Here is a 13313-nt window from a genome sequence, read left to right on the forward strand (position 1 = left end):
GGCTGGTCAGAGTTTAATGCTCCAAGGTCTCAATTAAGCATTTATTCAGTTATTTGCATTTCCTCCCCTGGAGAAAGATTATGGTCCTGCCTAAAGAGGGTGAGACCCTTGGGACCATAAGAAAATGGCTTGGTTTCTGAACCTGCAGAGTGTCCATGACATATACATGCCCGGTTGCCATAGCACATGAAATTGCCATCATTTAGTGACACAAGCATAATGTCAGCAGGGCAAGGTCTTGCCAATGAGCTCACCCTCAGTATAATTGCGTTCAAACCTTGTAGATCTATGTTAAATGCTCAATTGAGACAGTATGAAAGTCTCATGCTAGCTACCTATTTAATCTAGAAGCTATTCTAACCTGCTAATTTTATAAAAAGCTAGATCCAGTGCTCTGACGGTAAGGTGCTTGTTTTGTAATTATGAAGACCTGAGTTTAGTCACTGGAACCCATGTTTTAAAAAGCCAGGCATGGTGGCGTGTACTTATAGCACAGGGGAGGCAGAGACAGGTGGATCCTTGGGGCTTGCTGGCCAGACATAGCCTCTCTGACAAGTTCCAGGGCAGTGCAAGACCCTGTCTAAAAAAACAAACAAACAAACAAACAAAAAACCCCGCAGGGTTAGTGAGATGTAATGTGAGGTGGTAGAAGGAGAAAACTAACTCCATCAAATTGTCCTCTGGCCTCCACATGCACACATGGCATACATGTGCCCCTCCCCCATATCATGCACAAGACTCTAATAATAATAATAATAATAAATTTTTACAAGGTGACAGCACATGAAAAATGACATCTAAGTTGGTCCTCTGGTCTCTACATGCACATGACATATGCATGTGTACCTGTACACAGAGAGGTATCTACACACATGAACATGCATATATATACATACACACATACACAAAAGACATGGAAGGGGGACTATTTGGGAGGAGGAAGGGGACCAGCAGGAAAAGCACAGGGATGCAAAACAGAGTAATGGGGGTGAAAAGGATCAAAAGTGTGAAATGTCGTAATGAAGCTCATTGTTTTCCAGACAATACATACCAGTAAAAGGAAGAAAATTTAATTCCATTTTCTGTGCAAAAGAAAGTATTCCAGTCTTTCAGATGACAACATTTGCTTGCTTGCTTTTTACTGAATTTCTCCATTCACTTGTGTTGTTGATAGTGGTGACTTTTTTTTTTTTGTGCTGTTTCGTTTTTGAGACAGGGTCTCTTGTAGCTCAGGCTAGTCTCGAACTTGCCATGCATGACCTTGAACTAACTCTTCCTGCTTCTGCCTCCCAAATGCTGGGATTACAGGTGTAAGCCACCATGCCCAGCCTTTTACTTCTTCCTCCTTCCCCTCCTCCCCCTCCTCCTCCCCCTCCTCCTCCCACTCTTCCTCATTCTTCTTCTTCTGAGCTGAGGACTGAACCTGGGGCCTTATACCAAGTGCTCTACCACTGAGCAAAATCTCCAACTCCCATTTCCTTCTTCCTTTTTTGTCTTTTTGAGACAGGGTTTCCATGTAGGTCCAGATGGCCTGGAACTTGCTATGTAGAGCAGGCTGGCCTTGAACTCACAGAGATCCACCTGCCTCTGCCTCCTGAGTGCTGGGATTAAAGGTGTACCCCACCCTTCCCAGCCTCCTATTTCTTTTATAGGGAATTTTGGTCATCACTGTTCAGTACAGATTGTCTATAGAGAATGAAATCAGGTCTGGCCTGTTATAACACTATCTGTTGTGACAGTTCATTATTCAATATCTGTGACAAGATGTGTGAAAATTTCTTATTTAAAAATGGAACTTAATTTATCTTTTGCCATCTTGCCTAATGCACTGAAGTTAACTGGTTACAAATCTTCATTGAATGAGGTTACTTCCTTCAAAGCATTCTGACAGATGGTCAGTGTTGTTAGTGACAGCAGTTGATATCTTTGGAATTTAAATATACAAAGAAATTGAACAAGAATCTATTTAGTAGCCTATTAGATTTTATAAATAGTTTCTTGAGGTTTGATGCACACTAGGACGTACTGAAACCAACTGGGATGTTAATTCAATCCAACCCCAATCCAAAGCCAAAAAGTCTAAACTGGAGAGTTGCAATGGGCAGGACATGTGAGCAACAGTCAGTATTGGTGCATGGGGGTTACAGTTGAATGCAAAGTCAAGGATATCTGCTCACATTGCTGCAAGTTATGATTTGAATACTGTCCAAAGAATGAGACCAGAAGAAACTAGGTGAATTTGTGGTATGCTCATGCATGAACTTCAGTCCTAGTGGGGATCTGGAATGGAGACCAGCTCTCTGAAGGTAGGGAGTGCAGTTGTGGTGGGATGCACATATTGCTGCCCAAAGACCAATTTAACCCCTAAGTAAATCAGACTTTAGGTACAGGACTATAGATGTGACTCATGATCCACTATGCAAATACAGTCATGTGTCCCTCCAGCATGCAGGCCCTCTTTCCCCCCTTTTCCTTGTTCTGGGCAACCAATGTGCCCAGACAGTATGCCTGGACTAAGCTAATTGCAGCAGTCAAATTCCCTAGCATCTTGCTTCCTTTGCAGCCACTGGTGACATGTGACCCAGCTGTAACAATGAGACAGAGTGAAAACTGCTGGGGATGCTTTGGAAAAGCACTTATCTGTTAAAGGGGCAGAATGGATACTGATATGTTCTCCATCACTCACAATGGAAAACATTCCTACCTAATACCCCAACTCACTATGGAAATGGAAATCCTAACCAGTATCACATTCAGAGAATGGAGTTGGGCATATGCGTGGCAGAAGATGCAACAAGTAGGGCACACTGCAATGTTATTCAGAAGAGCAGACTAAGGACTGTGTTTCAAGATGGCATTATCTAATGTTCGCCTAAGACAGTTAAGACATTGGAAACGGATGGACGAGATGTTGAAGTAAAGGAGTCTTAGCACCTGGAATGTCCATATATGGACAGAGTTCCTACATTGGATGAGGGAGTCCACATACTCCATCCTTGATATTCTAAGCAACAGTTTGGGGGCTCTAGATTGATTCATGGCTGATCCTAATAATGTGATAATAATAGTATACATCTCATCAACATATGTACAAAATAAATAATTCATGTAATGAATTTAACTCAATGCCAGACGCACAGTAAAGGCTCAATAAGGGGTATCTGAGACATACTTAAGTATAGACTCTTAAGTCAGAATATCTGGTTTGAATCTTACATTCATCACTTATTGCCCACGTAACCTTGAGTAATTCTCATTCTCCTTATCCATCAAGTGGAAGTAAATTTAAATCCTTAAAGGACAATTGTGAGAGTTCAATCAAATGGTATGTATGAAGCACTTGGCACAGCTAAATGCCCAATAAATATTAGCTAATGTTATGACAAGTTGCACCCTAAGAAATATAATGAATGTTTTAAACCTACCTCTTGTTCATTTAGTTTCTAAAAACTAAGCCAGGTACTGTGGCATATAGTATAATCCCAGCTATTTGAGAGGCTGGGACAGAAGAATCACTAGAGCCCATGAATTTGAGACCAGCCTGGGCACTATAGTGAGAACCTGTTTCAAAAACTAAAAAGAGGGAGAATAGTGATGTATAGGAAGAGGAGATGATGGAGGAAAGTGACTGAGTATGGGACGGTTAGACAGAGCACCACAGAGAAGGTCGAGTCGATGGGCCATATATGTAGGTAGAGCAGAAGTACTGGAGAGAATGGAGAGAGAGGGGAAGGGGTTACTATCATATTCTGCAGGAGACTGCTTTATACATGCTATAAATAAATTCTTCCTTCTCCTAGCCTCATGTTCCTAGGGTAAGCCAAATATTTTAACAATGCAATTTAGGAAAATATATCATGTGAAATAGTTTAGCCCTTATTAGAAATTAGCCCAATTAGAAATTTCCCATCCAAATAAGTCTAATGCTATTTTAAAGAACGTTTGTATAATGCATAATTTAGATCATACCTAAGCTAAGAAATATATAAGAACAAAAAGTTGAAGGGACTGGTACCAAAAACCACTTGGCATTGGAGCCTGTGTATAAATTATGGTGGATGGTGACAGCGAAGGTATATGCAGCATGCAGGTGATGTTTTGTAGTGGCTTTTTTCCCCCTGTGAAAAGTAGATTCTGCTTTTGGAAAGGAATATATCAAGAGTTCTTTGAAGCAAACACTGGTTTCCAAGAACTTAGTGCAAGACTATGCAGGTTTTTCTTAACTTTGCCATTACATGTTGCCAACCTTATGTATCACTATTCCCCCAAACACTCACAGACATGGGCACTGGGCTTCTTGATGTCTCCTGAATGTGTCCTGCTTCCATACCAGGCTCAATACCAGCCAATGATGGCCACAGAATAGATGCTCAAAACCCACTGACTGTAACCACATCCATTGCTTATGTGTCCTGTCACCAGATGGAATCTGTTGACATCTCCATTCAACCAAAGCTTACACACCCTATGTACTCCCTTTCCCACCGTGTGAATCCTCGTACTATGTGCTGTCTTTCCCACCGTGTGAATCCTCGTACTATGTGCTGCCTTTCCCACCGTGTGAATCCTCGTACTATGTGCTGCCTTTCCCACCGTGTGAATCCTCATAGGTTTCTCCTTTCTCCCCACAATGGAATTTGACACTGGCATCACTTTTGGGAACAATATGTGTCTTCCCATTCTTGAGCTCCTAGGGCCACTTCTCTGATCCCAACTACCTTCTCTGTTTTCCTTCTTTTCAAGTGTGACCCAGGTGTTCCTGATGAAGAAAACAACATGGGCAAAGTTTACAGATTCACAATGGAATTTGGGACTTGAGAGATGGCTCAGCAGTTAAGAACACTTGGGACTCTTGCAGAGTTCCCAGGATCCACATGGCGGCTTACAATCACCTGTAGCTCCAGTTCCAGGGGAGCTGCTGCCTTCTTCTCGCCTCTGTGGGCACTTTACACATGTGGTGCCCTTATACACACTAGGCAAAACACTTATACACATAAAATAAAAATAAATAAATCTTGGAAAAAAACCCCCAGAATTCAGGGAATGGCCTGGAGGTCAGTGATTTTGATGACTTCATTCCTTGGGGGGAAAAATCCCCAAAACAGACTCTAAGCCCATTTCTCAAAACCTTTATCATACTTTTGCTTCATGAATCTAGTTGTTTATTAAAATATGAACATATTTTCTCAGACTCTTGCCAGAAATCTTAAACTTTAAATGGTTGTGATATATCCACCTATTAAGCTAAGTGGCTACAAGTCTAACAGTGTTGCTTCATGGTACGGTGGCGCCCTAGCTAGAAGGCTGCTGAACTAGTAACATCATCTTCTGTTTTCTCCCAAGAAGATGAAGTGTGAGTGCCCTGTCTCGCCTCTACAATCCTAACACTCTGCTACAAAGGTAGTTTTTTCTCCTTTGTGATTGACATGTTTTCCAGGAGTGACAACAGCTTACCCACTTGCTTGAAGTCATTTGGAATTTATCCCACTATCATTAAGCCCCAACTACACCTTTTTAGCATGCACAAGAGCTCAAAGAAGTTGTCACTGCCATTTATTTTCCCCTCTAATACTTCAACTTTCAGGTTCACACTACAATGTATTTGCATGCCAGGTGCTATTAGATAAACAGACATTTGCATTATGAGCAACTGGAGATTAGTAGACAGTAGATTTTTCAATCTTTTTGTTTAAATTATCTTTCTAACGTTTATTCTGGCTTTTACAGGCATGTTGCTTTGGGGAGAATTATGGAAAGTCTGTGCATAAAAAAATATGTCATATATTGGCTTTTTCTCCAGACTGTGAACTTTTTAGTGACAGGGAGTATGTTAACCTCCTCTGTATTTTCAGAATCTCACACTGAGCCTGATCTTTACATCCTGCTCTATAAGCATTTGATGAATAAACCCTGCAATGGGTTAAAGATGGTCAGCTATTCTTTATTAGATAGGCAGGCGACTGGCAGACTATGGAAGAAGTGATGTTCTGTCAAGTTTTTGGATTCCAGCCTCAAGAGATTGTTAGCTTCCATGTTCTGCCCTTTCTAGAAACCTTACCTTCTAAGATCAGCTACCCCAAGATTACTTTGTGGGAGAAGCCAGTCAACAGCCCAGCAGTGTCCATTTGTTCTTCTGTCCAGTCTTCTATCCATCCCTGCCAAGGGGCAGGTGCTTCATTGAAGCCTCCAGACTACCAGTGAGATGCCTTTGGAGCAGAAGAATCACTTGCCTAATCTGCTGGAATTCCTTCATGAAATCACAGGCTGTAACAAAAGCTTGCTATTCTGAGACTCTGAGTTTTAGAGTAATCTGCTATACAAAATAAACAACCAGAACAAAATCCTTGGGGGAGGGGTGCCATGAACACCATTCAAGCCCACTGCCCCCAGAAAGACCAGTTTGTGTTGTAACAGCTACTCCTACCTGATGAGAGTAAGATGGTGTTCAGGTGAGCAGGTTGGGCTTCTTCACCGCAGCCAGCAATAGCCAAGGATGCTGCTCAGCAGCACAAACCAGAGGACCAGTCCAACCTCAGGACACAGAGATCCCAAAGAGGACTGTCTTTAGCACTTGGAAACCAAGGAGGATGGAACCTAAAATTCTCTTACCTGATGATATTAGATAATATTCCTAATAGGATGGTATTACATAGAAATGAGATAGGAGACCCAAAGACAATTCTGGGTGATGATAGATTAAATGATTATTAGAGAAGGCAGATGCATTTTTTTTCTTTCTTACCCTAATGGTAGATCCAGAGATATGGTTGGAAAAAAGAAAAAGAAATATGGATGTGATGCTGAAAGAATGGCTTTTGAGCAGACAGGGAAAGAGGCCAGCGAAAAGCTATTCATTCTGTGTGTACTTAGATTTTCTGATTCCTAAAGGATCAGGAAAACATGTTACTATCATTAATTTTTTTTCAAAAACAACTGAAGAGAAAAACTCTACAATAAAATAATGACAAAATAATGATGTACTATGAACATTCTTGGGCAGGGTATAAAGAAATTTCACTGTCAGTTGCAACACCTGACAACTGACCTGACTTTTTTTTTTTTTTGTCTTTTTTTGAGACAGGGTCTCCCTGTAGTCCCAGCTGACCTGAACTCACTATGTAGACCAGGCTGGCCTTGAACTCACAACGATCCACCTGCCTCCGCCCCCTGAGTGCTGGGATTAAAGGCGTACGCCACCACGCCTGGCTTTACCTGACTTAAACTGTTTTCTTGTTGTGAATGAGATCTCTCTGTTTCTTTCATGAAATTATGTGAGTTGATTTAGAGAAGAGGAAACAGAAGAGTAGTTTAGAAAGGAAGGGAAATAATATACTGAATAGTACCATCTTTGGAGAAGTTTAGAATACTCATACTTTTCAAACCCATAACTGCCCTTTAAAAAAATTAAACAAGGGGCTGGAAGATAGCTCAGCAGTAAAGAGCACTGGATGCTCTTGCAGAGGATCCAGGTTTGAGTCCTAGCACCCACATGTTATCTAACAACTATCCATAACTCCAGTTCCAGATGAATCCAATGTCCTCTGACCCACAGGCATTGCGAGACATGGGTGAACTTTTATACATGCAGGCAATACACTCATACACATAAAATTTAAAAAATAGTAATTTGGTATTTTTAAAGAACATCTTTCTGCTGTACACATGCTGATTATTAAGCTTATATAAACAACTAGGGCTCATGAGATGACTCAGAGAGTAAAGGTGCTTGCTGCCAAGCCTGATGACCTGAGTTTGAGCCTTAGAATCCACAGTCGAGGGAGAGAATCAGCTTGTGCAAATTGTCATCAAATTCTTTGTCATTGTTTAGATAGATGGTGTAGATGATAGAAAGACAGATGATAGATAGATGATAGAAAGACAGATGATAGATGATAGATAATGAGAGAGCTAGCTACTTAGCTAGCTAGATGATAGATGGATGGATAACAACACTGTCTAAGAATCAACATCTAGATGGTTTCTGTTGCTTCTTGGCCTGTGTGTAACGCTATGAAAAGACTCAAGATGTATGTATTAACTAGGATCTCTGTGAATTCAAGGCCAGCCTGGTCTACATAGTGAGTTCCAGGACACCTGGGGCTACAGGGAGACCCTGTCTCAAAAAGACCAAAAAAAAAAAAGAGTTGAAACCTAGTCTTAAGTTTACAGTCATCACCCGCGTCACAGCGCACGAGGCTGAGAAGCCTGCATTGATCTGTGTTCTCTCCAGACCTGCCTTTAGGTGACACCTACTCATGTGGGCCAGGCCATCCATTCACAGTCCTTAGTTAAATGTCTGTCTTATCGGAAATAAGTACACACCAATCATCCTGTCTGACCCGGTATCTGGTGCTCTGTGGCCCTGTCAGTGGACATATGAAGTTAACCATCACTGCCGTGGTCTGTTCAGGCTGCCGTGATAAAGTGTGACTGCGTGGCCAAGTCCAAAGTTAAGGCCTGGATTCCATGACAGGCCATGCCAGGGTTGAGACGGTCACTGTGCCCAGTGTTCAAGGCTGGCTCCAGCCCCAGTCCCTGGGATTTGTCTTGTGTTCTTGATAGCTGAGCCCACCCTCCTCGTCCCGCCCACGTTTGCCTGCCCCCTTTGCCTGATTCTCTTCACCCTCATGGTGCTTTCTTTAATAGCGAATTTCTTCCTCTGTCTGTGCTGCAGTGGGCAGGGATATGACTCAGGAAGGCTCCCTCTATGGGGACTGGCAGGGTCCACACCCCAGGAAACATAGACCTGGAGCAGGAGTGGAGGCTGGGGCAGAGGCTGGGCAGGAAGGGCCTCTGGAACACGCAAGGTGCCCAGTCTAGTGGATTTCCTGATTTCCTCTCACGGAGCCTCTGACATTTAATAGCCCAACTTTACCCATCTGTTCCATTGCAAGGTATGTGCTCCTCCATAAAAACTTGTTCCTGCCTTGTTCTAAGCCTGAGATTAGCTGTAGTTGGGGATTGTGTTTTAATGGTAGCTGGACATTGTTTCTAGACAGTACAGTGGAGGAAGTCTGCTGTATGTGGGAATCCCAGCAGTAGGGAGGCAGAAGCAGGCGGATATCTGTAAGTTCAAGGCCAGCCTGGTCTACATAGTGAGTTGCAGGACACCTGGGGCTACAGGGAGACCCTGTCTCAAAAAGACCAAAAAAAAAAAAGAGTTGAAACCTAGTCTTAAGTTTCCTGTGTAGCTCCTTCACCCTGTACCTTTATTATGATCTCACCTTCCTCTGGAAAATACTATCACCCCCTCTTCTTCCCACTGTTTCTTCTTGTCTCCTCCAGGCCATTTTATGGAACATGCCCCCAGGTTTCTGGTTTATAGCTGGCTGAGCCAGAGGTGGGCACCCGATTTAAAGCCAGTGCAGTCAGGTTCTTCCCTCTTCAGGTATTTTGCAGACTTGGGAGATGTTTGAGCTTAGAATGGGCCTGGGAGGTATTTTTCCTGTGTGGACCAGAAAGATGGAGGAAACTGTTCTACAGAAAGAGAGAATGAGGTAGAGACAGATGTAGCAGGAGGCAGATGAATGTGGGGAAAGCTTGCATGGTACTGAATTCCGACCCCTAGTTAGATTTTGGAACTAGGATAAAGTTATGCACTTCATTTTTTAGAACAAAGTTCTTGTTTGTATATAGCTAGCTCTAGAGGCTCCAAGGATTTTGGAAAAACAAAAAGGTCAATGGGAAAGGGGCTTTGGGATGACTTCTGAGTAACCCAGCCAATCCATAGGATCTAACAAAACATGTACTATCTCACTTATAAGAAAATGCCATACAAAAGCAATTATTATTCTTATTCCATTTTAAATGAAACAGAGAGAGGTTGAAGAGGTTAAGAAACTTTCCCCCATATCAGCTGGCTACTAAGTCTCGGGGTAGAGGGGGGACTTGTGACTGTATCAGACTGAATCTACCATGATGGCCTGCATGCTCATGGGTGAAGCATGGATCTCTATTCTAGCTCCCACACTGTAGACTCAGATTTTGGGAGTTTAAATGAATCCTGTAAGCCAGTCAGGAGTCTTGAAGGCAGGGCCTGTGATTTGTGCTGCCCTCTAGATGCAGTGTGGATGAAGTCAAATGTAACACAGGCCAGGGATCCAGACACTGGATGTCATTCAGAGGAAGCAGGTGGGTGTGGCAGTTCTCAGGGTTCCACTGTCACATGGACAGGCCACATCAAGCAATGAACAAGATTCACTTGATTATGGCTACGGAGAGAAGAGGCGTTTATGGAATCTGCATCTAGGTCTTTATTCCTGGTCATCCTTCCAACATGAGCTATGGTGTGACGGTGAGAGACGAGTGATGAGGGGAAGGCACAGACCTTATTAAGGTAAAAACTGGGGCTGGGGAGATGACTCAGGAGGTAAGAACGCTCTTTCTGCAAGCGCAAGGGGCCCGAGTTTGAATCTCTAGCACCTACATAAAAAGCTGGCATGGTTGTAATGGGTAATATATTAACATATGTTTAATCTGAAGGGAAGGGCTCTTAGACCTCTAAAAAAAGAAAATAAAACTTACCTAAAATTACTCAGCTAGTTGGCTAAAGAGGGAATCTGAGTATAGAGTTTAAGCCTGTCTTGAGGTCTTGAGATTTTCCTGTACTCCACTAGGTGATCTGTCTGTGTCTCTCTCTGTTCTGTCCTCTCTGTATGTCTCTGTCTTTCTGTTCTCTCTCTCTCTCTCTCTCTCTCTCTCTCTCTCTCTCTCTCCCAGCAACAATATAAAAAAATGCATGCTGTGGATCCAGGATACAGTGTACTGGTAAACCATATGCTTGGCACATGCAAGTCTTTGGGGTCCACCCTCAGTGCTGGAAAAAAAAGAATTATATGTGCTGGACATGGTTGCACATGCCTTTAATCCCAGCACTTGGAAGGCAGAGGCAGGTGGATCTCTGTGAGTTCCAGGCCAGCTGGAGCTACAGGGAGACCCTGTCTCAAAAAGAACAAACAAACAAACAAACAAACAAAGATGTAGTGGTCCTGACCATTTCTCATACCCAAGTAGATACATTCAGGACCAACTCCCAAGTGAAATAAACAACTAAATGAAAGGAAGCTTTGTATTAAACGAGTGATTCTTTTTTTTTTTTTTAATATTCAAGATGAAAGGCGAGCTGTTGTAAGGTCCTAACCTGAACTGTCAGTAAGTTCATTCTTTCCTCTTTTCCCGTAAAAGAAAGTGATGATGGGTTTGTAGGTTCACAAGCAGAAATGTTCCTTATACATCTCTTTCCTGCATTCAGGAACATACGGAACCTCAGGGTGTTCTCAGAAGCTATCAAGTACCAGGAGCTCCATGATCTTGGGAGGCCTCAGTCTACCACTTCCAAATTACGCATGAGCAAGCCTCTTTTCATTTCTAGGCATTTAGAAAAGATGAGGGACTAAAGGAAGAAGCCTTTCCCCCATACCTTCTATTCCTGACACCTGTCTACCATGAAATCAGATGAAAGGAACAAGGAGATAAATTGTGATGGCTAATCCTGGGTGTCAATTTGACTGGACCTGGGATTAACTGAAATGAGAGAGATCTTCTTGATTGGATCATCTGAAGCTGGAAGACACACCCTAAATGTGGGTGTTACCTTCTGATGGCAGCCCGTATAAGAGAAGAATGCCAGGTTTCTTGCTGCTTGTCTTCTCTCTCACTGGTGAGTTCGTCTTGCTGCTGTAGACTGAAGACTAGCTGATCTTTTGGAATTTGTCAGACCTTCAGCACCAGACTGGGACTACTGAGACATCCAGCCTCGTGGACTGAGCGACTACGGAGTCTCAGCCTCTCCAGTGTGGTGCAGCCACTGTTGGACTACTTGGACTCTATCCTGTGAGCTAAGCTGATAAATCTCTATACATATTCATTCTACTGGTTCTGTTTCTTTGGAGAACCCTGACTGATACATAAGTGTTGGCGGAAAGGGCATTGCCAACCTTGAGGAGAATAGACAGGTCATTTAAAACAGAGAAAGGGCTTCCCAAAAGGAAATATGATTGGAGGGATAAATAAAAAGAAACTGTTCAGACACAGTTCTTCAAAACATAACCAGAATAGCATGTACTAGTGGCTTCACAGAAGTAAGTGGAAGGACTGGTGGGCCAGAACTTTCAGTCCTGCTGGGATTTTTATTAAATTCATGTTTATAAGAAAATGATCTGAACACTTAGTAATGGCATGAACAGCTTGATGGAAAATGTTTTAAAGAAGATAACCATAATATGGAAAGAAAATTTGTGAGAGTGCTTTAAATGAAAATATTAGCTCAGTGTAATGCATTAGCAACTATAAGCTGCCAGGTCTCATATTTAGGGCTCTAGCTGTGACCTCTTTCTTCTCCAACCTCTGCATTTGTAATTTCCGTGTTTTTCAGTGTTGTCTGACTCTTAAATGTAAATTTGAGTAAGTTTCCCCCTTCCTACAAATCTGTCAGCAGCTCCTTACTACATACAGGATAAAGTCTAAGGTCCTTAATGACATTATAAGGCCCCTGGGATTAGTCCACATTCTTTCAAACTGACCTTGGTGCTCTAGATCTGGTTTTCTCCCTACTCTCTCCCTCTGTATCTTCCTGGCTCCAAAAGCTCCCGAAGGTTTCCTAATAGCAAGGTACTTGCTTCCCTCTACAAGAGCGAGTAAAGTCCGGTAAGGGCTGTGTTACTTCTTCAGGATGACAGCTTTGGTTCAGCCTTGCTGTTAAGCAACACTCATTTATTCCACACACATTTCTTTGATGTCTGTTTTATGTCAGGAACTGTGTTAGACTGCAGGGATTAAGTGACACAAATTTTATTATCTAACAGTTCTGGAAGTCCGAAGACAGTCATGGGCTTTACCTTTTCTGAAATCAAGAAGCTGGCAGGGCTGCAGTCCTTCTGAAGACTCTGGGGAGACTTTGTTTCTCCTGCCTTTTTAGCACTTGGATACTGCCTACATTCCTTGGCTCATGGTCTCATCTTCCATTGTCAGAAATGGCTATGTAACACCAACTGTGACAGGGTCACATCTACTCTGATTCTCCCCCCACCACAACTGACCCCTTATCAACGACACAAAAACATCACTTTAAACCACAACACTTCCATTTCTTATCTCCAAGATCTCATGTTAATATTAATATTACAACATATGACAGTAGAACTTTAAAAGTTCCACAGTCTTGAGCCGGGCATGGTGGCTCACACCTGCAGTCCCAGCACTTGGGAGGCAGAGGTAGGCAGATCTCTGTGAGTTTAAGGCCAGCCTGGTCTACATAGTGAGTTCTAGGCCAGCTGGGGCTACAGGGAGACCCTGTTTCAAAAAGACAAAAAAAA

Source organism: Nannospalax galili, unplaced genomic scaffold (assembly GCF_000622305.1).
Source record: "Nannospalax galili isolate Female #2095 unplaced genomic scaffold, S.galili_v1.0 scaffold1129, whole genome shotgun sequence".
In the NCBI taxonomy this organism is placed as follows: Eukaryota; Metazoa; Chordata; class Mammalia; order Rodentia; family Spalacidae; genus Nannospalax; species Nannospalax galili.